Genomic DNA, 8,772 nt, shown 5'->3' with positions numbered 1-8,772 from the left:
CCCTGTTTACAATTATGGAGTGACCTAGAATGTCTCAATCTTGCTCTACTTTTGCTATAAAATGTTCCTGGCAGAATGTTAACATGATATTCAATTTTGCCTAGGTTGTTTTAGTTGATCCATACATGCTATGAACTTGCTCTTGCCATGGTTAGCTTCATGAACTTTCCATCTTGCTGTAGGTATGCTTGTTTTGTCATGCATTGCCTTGTGATGAGTGCATCGAGCTCACAAAAATGCCTTCATAATTCTGTTAATGCTATGCTCTGTTTTCTGCCGTCTGAAACCTGTTAACGAAACTTGCTATGTTTACATGGGTTCCTTCATATCTTTTGATCCTTTTTGGCTTATGGTCACTAAGGGAATGTTGTTCTATGCATCAAGTAGATTCATGCCATGCCTTCTTTTGCTATGATAAGTTCCTGTAGCATGTGTTTTGCTTGCTCTGAACATTGCTACCTGATGCTGTTTCAGCCATGTTCAGTATTTTCAGTGTCTGTGAAGCTGATATCTTTTGCACTTTTGCCATGCTTGTTTGAACCTGTTATGGTGTGATCTAGCCGTAGCTCAGTGTTCATATTTTGTTAAGCATCTCCTGTAGATCACTTTCATATGCTTTGTTACTATGTTGGGGTGCTGTAGCATAGTTACTTGATGTATTCTAAGTGCTATCATGTTGTTAATCGCAGAATCGTGTCATTCTTGTTTTGCTTGCCATTTGCAAACCGTGCATCCGTTTCCGGTGATCTTTATATCGATTTCGACCGAAATCATCTCATCTTTCCAGTGGCATACTTGGTTTGCCAAGTTGATGCTTTGTTCATCCTTTTTCTTCCAGAGCACGCATATGCATCGCATATCACATCTCGCATATCATGCATGTATTGCATCATGTTGCTTGTGCATTTCCCGTGATTGATTGTGGTTCCATTGCTTGTGTTCTTTCTGTGGGTAGAGCCGGGAGACGAGTTCGTGAACGAGGAACCTGTTGAGTACGCTTACGAGGATCAAGCTTCCGACAACTCTGAGAACCTTGCAGGCAAGATGACCATACCCTCGAAATCACTTCTATCTTTGCTTTGCTAGTTGTTCGTTCTATTGCTATGCTGCGCTACCTACCACTTGCTATATCATGCCTCCCATATTGCCATGTCAAGCCTCTAACCACCCTTTCCTAGCAAACCGTTGTTTGGCTAAGTTACCGCTTTTGCTCAGCCCTTCTTATAGCGTTGCTAGTTGCAGGTGAAGTTGAAGTTGGTTCCATGTTGGAACATGGATTTTTTTGGAATATTACAATATCTCTTATTTAATTAATGCATCTATATATTTGGTAAAGGGTGGAAGGCTCGGCCTTATGCCTGGTGTTTAGTTCCACTCTTGCCGCCCTAGTTTCCGTCATACCGGTGTTATGTTCCTTGAGTTTGCGTTCCTTACGCGGTTGGGTGATTTATGGGACCCCCTTGACAGTTCGCCTTGAATAAAACTCCTCCGGCAAGGCCCAACCTTGGTTTTACATTTGCCTACCTAAGGCTTTTTCCCTTGGGTTTTCGCGAGCCCGAGGGTCATCTTTATATTAACCCCCCCCCCCGGGCCAGTGCTCCTTCGAGTGTTGGTCCGAACCGAGTAGACTGCGGGGCCACCTCGGGGAAACTTGAGGCCTGGTTTTACTCGTAGGATGTCTCATCCGTTGTGCCCTGAGAACGAGATATGTGCAGCTCCTATCAGGATTTGTCGGCACATCGGGTGGCTTTGCTGGTCTTGTTTTACCATTGTCGACATGTCTTGTAAACAGGGATTCCGAGACTGATCGGGTCTTCCCGGGAGAAGGTTTATCCTTCATTGACCGTGAGAGCTTATAATGGGCTAAGTTGGGACACCCCTGCAGGGTATTATCTTTCGAAAGCCATGCCCGCGGTTATGAGGCAGATGGGAATTTGTTAATGTCCGGTTGTAGAGAACTTGTCACTTGACTTAATTAAAATACATCAACCGTGTGTGTAGCCGTGATGGTCTCTTTTCGGCGAAGTCCGGGAAGTGAACACGGTCCGGGTTATGTATGAACGTAAGTAGTTTCAGGATCACTTCTTAATCATTTGTAGCTTCGCGACCGATGCGTTGCTCCTCTTCTCGCTCTCATTTGCGTATGTTAGCCACCATATGCTTAGTGCTTGTTGCAGCTCCACCGCATTACCCCATCCTCTTCCTATGAGCTTAAATAGTCTTGATCTCGTGGGTGTGAGATTGCTGAGTCCTCGTGACTCACAAATTCTACCAAAATAGTTGCAGGTGCCGACGATACCAGTGTAGATGACGCAACCGAGCTCAAGTGGGAGTTCGACGAGGAACGTGGTCATTACTATGTTTCGTTTCCTGATGATTAGTAGTGGAGCCCAGTTGGGACGATTGGGGATCTAGCATTTGGGGTTATCTTATTTTCATTTGGATTTGACCGTAGTCGGTCTATGTGTGGGTTTTGGATGATGTATGAATTAATTTATGTATTGTGTGAAGTGGCGATTGTAAGCCAACTCTCGTTATCCCATTCTTGTTCATTACATGGGATTGTGTGAAGATGACCCTTCTTGCGACAATGCCTACAATGCGGTTATGCCTCTAAGTCGTGCCTCGACACGTGGGAGATATAGCCGCATCGTAGGCGTTACAAGTTGGTAATCAGAGCCATCCCCGACTTAGGAGCCCCCTGCTTGATCGAATCGCTGGCGTTGTTGAGTCTAGAACAAAAATGTTTTGAGTCTTAGGATTATATATATCGGAGAGTAGGATTCTTTTTACTCCTCAATCCCTTCGTCGCTCTGGTGAGGCCTCCTGACGTAGAAGTTTTGACTCTTCTCTCCTCAAATTTCACTAAAAAAAATTAGCATCACGCGGGTATCTTAGAATCGTTCCGATGGTTTTGTGACGAGAACATTGTTCTTGGTGCCTCCTGACATTTAGGGGTTGTGGCAGTGTCCCGGGGAGTTGAGCTCCGAGATGTTGTCGTCACAATTTTATCGTTGCAGTTCTGGAATACCTGAGTTTTCGCCAGCATCAAAAATCGCTTTCATGCAGTTGTTGGTGAGATCACCTCGACGCCACCCAGTACTGGGGCGGGAGTTCGGGAGTATTGCCATAACTCGTATAACGGATGCTTTTCGAAGGTTGAGGTACACGATTTCCGAAGGTTTCTTGGTTATGTGTTGACGGATGGATACAGCTGGATCTAGGGATTGCTAGTTTGGGTGATATATTTTGTGTTCCCTGTATCCCCAACACCAGATTGCATAACCAGAAAGTTTCGGGAGTTTATAGGTGGGATTCAAGTAGCTCTTAGCATTTCTTCCCACACATATTTGGTTTGTGATTGGGTAATCCTTACCACTTATTTGTTCCAGTCGTACCTTGTTATTTTATTCATCAATCCTTTATCAAGTGGCTTCTCACCTTATGGAAGTGTGATGATTTACTATGGAATTCATTCGTTCATCCTAGTTCGAATGTTTATTGTGAAGACTATATGTTGCAATTTCTATCCGTTGATTCAACTTGTCTATCTGCCTATCAAGATGCTAACGGATGTCACCCTCTTCAGGATGGCTCCGCCAACGCGTCAGAATCCGGAATGCAATGAGGGGAGTCAGGCGAACCCTCCGCCACCACCTCCGCCTCCGGAGGCATGGCAAGCTATCATGGCAGCCACCAACGCCAATGCTCAGATGATTTTGCAACTCTTGCAAGAACGCACCCAAGGGCAACGCAACCAAGGAAATCAAGGCCAAGGCAACAATCAGCCTCACTTCGCTACCCTCAACCAGTTCCTCGCAAATCAGCCAAAGTCTTTTAGTTACTGTGTTGAGGCCACAGACGCCGATGACTGGCTCATGGACATCAACAAGCATTTTGAATGTAGCAATGTTAGGCCTGAGGACTTTGTCAAGTTTGCTTCTTTTCAACTCAAGGATCAAGCTGCCGAGTGGTATAAACAATACAAAGATTCCAGAGGAGGTCGTGTGATTACCTGGGATGATTTCCGCCGAGACTTCAAAGCTCACCACATTCCACAAAGTGTTGTTGAGAGCAAGCGTGAGGATTTCCGCAATCTCAAGCAAGGCAGCATGTCCGTGTATCAATACAATACTCAGTTTCAGAAACTCGCTCGCTTCGCTAAGCAAGACGTTCCTGATGAGAAGAGCATGATATATCAATTCAGAGGTGGTCTCAGAGAAGATCTGCAATTACCTCTCGTGCTTTTTGAGCCGACCAAGTACGATTACTTCTACAACATGGCACTAAAACAAGAGGCTGCTCAGCTCAAGTGTGAGGCTTCTAAGAAGAGAGTCAGGGACGCAGTTCAGTCTTCTTCTTCCTCACTAGTGGCTGCTAAGCAACAGAAGTTCTGGTTGCCTCCTCCTCCTCCGTTTTTTCAGCCTTCCCAGCAGAAGAACAAAGGTGGCCATGGATCTTCCCACCCACCCAACCCGGGCTACCAGAACAAGTTTCAGAATCAAGCTCCAAAGTCGAATGCTCCTTATCATCGTCCACTCTCAGAGGTGACTTGCAACAAGTGTCAGCAGAAAGGTCACTATGCTAACAAGTGCTTCAACCAAAGGCGCCTTCCGCCTCCTCCTCCTGTGAGATATTCCAGCAATGCAGTGGTCAAGAATAATCCCAAGTCTGCAAAGGTGAACATGATGAATGCAGCTCAAGCGGAGGAATCTACTGATGTGATAATGGGTAATCTCTCAGTTAATGATATTCCGGCAAAAGTTTTATTTGATACTGGTGCATCGCATTCTTTCATGTCATACCCATTTGCATCGAAGCACAATGTTGACACAGAGATTTTATCCAAAGTTATGCAAGTTGTTTCTCTGGGAAAGCTTATGACTTCTAGTTTGGTTGCTCCCGATGTTTCTATCAAGATGGGAAACTATAAATTTCTGTCTAAGCCAATTGTCCTTGGTGACTCGGATATTGATCTAATTCTCGGGATGGACTGGCTTTCTAAGCACAAAGCTCAACTTGATTGTGCTGCCAGGGAAATTCAATTGACACACTCTTCTGGGGATGTTATCATCTATGCCGCTCGTGATGAGACCATTCGGTTATTTTCTCTCAATGAGAAGGGCGAGCTAGACGCAATCTCTCAGATTCCAGTCGTTTGTGAGTACCAAGATGTCTTTCCAGAAGAGCTTCCGGGTATGCCTCCTCACCGGTCAGTTGAGTTCGTTATCGATCTTGAGCCTGGCACGGAACCCGTTTGCAAGCGTCCTTACAAGCTTGGACCCAAGGAGCTCAAGGAATTGAAGACACAGCTCGATGAACAAGAGCGTCTGGGTTTGATCAGACCGAGTTCATCTCCGTGGGGTTGTGGTGTTCTTTTTGTCCAGAAGAAGGATGGCACAGACCGACTTTGTGTCGACTACCGTCCATTGAACAAGAAGACAATCAAGAAAAAGTATCCACTTCCCAACATCAATGAGCTATTCGAGCAACTCAAAGGTGCTATAGTCTTCTCCAATCTTGACCTCCGGATGGGTTATCATCAGATTCGCATTCGTGAAGAAGATATTCCTAAGACAGCATTCAGAACAAGCTTTGGTTCTTATGAATATAATGTCATGTCTTTCGGCCTTGTCAATGCTCCTCCAACATTCTCTCGAATGATGAACTTCATCTTCAGCCCCTATACCAATGAATTCGTCCTGGTGTATCTTGATGATATCTTGGTCTTCTCCAAGAATAAGAAGGATCATGCCAAACATTTGTGATTGGTGCTCGACAAGCTCAGAGAGTATCAATTCTATGCGAAGTTTTCCAAATGTGAGTTTTGGCTTGATGAAGTTCTTTACCTTGGTCATATCATCTCTGCCAAGGGCATCGCTGTTAATCCCGAGAAGGTGTCCGCAATTGTGAATTGGGAGACTCCTCAGAATGTCAAGCAACTCCGCAGTTTCCTTGGTCTTGCAATTTCTCTAAGATTGCAAAGCCTCTTTCCAACCTCCTCCAGAAGCATGTGAAGGATGTCTGGACTCCTGAGTGTCACGTTGCTTTCAACACTCTCAAAGAGAAACTCATCACAGCTCCGGTCTTAACTCCTCCTGACGAATCCAGGCCATTCGAAGTTTTCTGTGATGCTTCTCTTCAAGGTCTCGGTGCTGTGTTAATGCAAGAGAAGAAAGTTATGGCCTATACCTCTCGTCAGTTGAAGCCCAACGAAAAGAACTACCCCACTCACGATCTTGAGTTGGCGGCAGTTGTCCATGCATTAATAACATGGAGACATCTCTTGTTGGGAAGGAAAGTGGACATATTCACCGATCACAAGAGTCTCAAGTACATCTTCACTCAGCCCAACCTCAACCTCCGACAAACTCGATGGGTCGAGATGATTCAAGAGTACAATCCGAGTATTGAATATACTCCAGGCAAGGCCAACGTCATTGTAGATGCTTTGAGCAGGAAGGCTTATTGCAACAGCTTAATTCTCAAGCCATTCCAACCAGACCTTTGTGAAGCTTTCCGCAAGCTGAATCTCCAAGTTGTTCCTCAAGGTTTTCTTGCCAACCTCCTAGTCTCTCCTACTTTGGAAGATCAAATTCGTGAGGCACAACTTATGGATACCATGGTGAAGAAGGTGAAACGTGGTATGGATAAGGGTCTTTCCAAATACAAGTGCTATCGCATTGATGACAGAGACACTTTATTCTTCGAGGACCGGATTGTGGTTCCTAAAGGTGATCTAAGGAAAGTCATGATGAACGAGGTGCACAATTCTCTTCTTTCCATTCATCCTAGAAGTACGAAGATGTACCATGACCTCAAGCAGTCGTATTGGTGGACTCGAATGAAGCGAGAAATCGCTCAATTCGTGAATGAATGTGATGTCTGTCGAAGGGTGAAAGCAGAACACCAACGACCAGCTGGTCTCCTCCAACCTCTTGCTATTCCAGAATGGAAGTTTGATCATATCTAAATGGACTTCGTGACTGGATTTCCCAAGTCCAAGCGCAGAAATGATGCTATCTTCGTTGTCATCGACAAGCTTACTAAAGTGGCTCATTTCCTTCCAATCAAAGAATCTATCACAGCAGCTCAGTTGGCAGAGCTATACACCTCCAGGATTGTCTCCTTGCACGGCATTCCACAATTGATATCTTCAGATCGTGGAAGCATCTTCACTTCTAAGTTCTGGGACTCCTTCCAGAAGGCCATGGGCACCAACATTTGCTTCAGCACAGCTTTCCATCCTCAAACTAGTGGCCAAGTCGAGCGAGTCAATCAAATCCTTGAAGATATGCTCAGGGCTTGTGTCATTTCCTTTGGCATGAAGTGGGAAGATTGTCTCCCATATGCCGAGTTCTCCTACAACAACAGCTTCCAAGAGAGTTCGGGTAAGGCCCCATTCGAGATTCTATATGGCAGAAAGTGTCGTACTCCTCTCAATTGGTCAGAGACTGGTGAACGCCAACTTCTTGGCAATGACTTAATCACGCAGGCTGAAGAAATGTGTAAAGTCATCCGTGAAAATCTCAAAGCCGCGCAATCACGCCAGAAGAGTTACTATAATAGCAAGCACCATGACTTGGCTTTCGAGATCGGAGACCATGTCTACCTCCGCGTCTCTCCAATCAAAGGCACTCGTCGCTTCAGTATCAAAGGGAAGCTTGCCCCTAGATACGTGGGTCCTTTCAAGATCATTGGCAAAAGAGGCGACCTCGCCTATCAACTTGAGCTTCCCTCCAACTTCGCGAACGTGCACGATGTGTTCCACGTGTCACAGCTTCGCAAGTGCTTCAAGACTCCTGAGCGCACCATCAACTTCGAAGAGATTGATCTCCAAGAACATCTGTCTTATCATGAGCACCCCGTTGCTATTCTTGAAGAAACTGAGCGCAAGACTCGCGACAAGTCAATCAAATTCCTGAAAGTGAAGTGGTCGCACCATTCCGACCGAGAAGCCACCTGGGAACGCGAGGACCACCTCCGTTCCGAATATCCGGAGTTCTTTCAGTCCTAGATCTCGGGGCGAGATCCTCTCGTAGTGGTGAGTGTTGTAACACCCCGGATGTAACTTTCCATATTCGTAACTCCAACTCTTGCCATTTTCGGCTATGTGTTATGATATTCCCTTCGTGGTCGGGTTTTGTCTTTCGTTTTGCATTTTGTTCATGTCATGCATCTCATATCATGTCATGATGTGCATCTCATTTGCATACGTGTTCCTCTCATGCATCCGAGCATTTTCCCCGTTGTCCGTTTTGCAATCCGGCACTCCCACATGCACGGCGCACCCCTCTTGTTTCTTTTCATGGGCGGGTGTTAAACATTCTCGGAATGGACCAAGGTTTGCCAAGTGGCCTTGGTACACCACCGGTAGACCACCTGTCAAGTTTCGTTCCATTTGGAGGTCGTTTGAGGCTCCAACGGTTAACCGGGTAACCGCAAAGGCCTTTTGAGTGTTGCAGCCAAACACCCCTCAAAACAGCCCAATAACCCATCTAAGCCCACTCCATGCTCTCGGTCGTTCGATCACGATCGTGTGGGCAAAAACCGCACTCCATTTGGAGTCTCCTAGCTCCCTCTACCTATAAATAGGTGATCCCGCGGATTTTTCGCGCAGACGAAACCCTAGCCCGCTCCCTCTCCGCCGCCGGATGAACCCGCCTCCGCGCCAGCACCAGTCAGGGAGCCCCACATGTCGCGCGGCCGCCTCCCCCGCCGAAGCCGGCGGGGCCCGAGGCCGGCCCCCGCGGCCCGCGTCTCCGCCGCCCG

This window comes from Triticum aestivum, chromosome 1D, assembly GCF_018294505.1.
Source record: "Triticum aestivum cultivar Chinese Spring chromosome 1D, IWGSC CS RefSeq v2.1, whole genome shotgun sequence".
NCBI lineage: Eukaryota > Viridiplantae > Streptophyta > Magnoliopsida > Poales > Poaceae > Triticum > Triticum aestivum.
Note: the sequence above shows the minus strand (reverse complement) of the source record.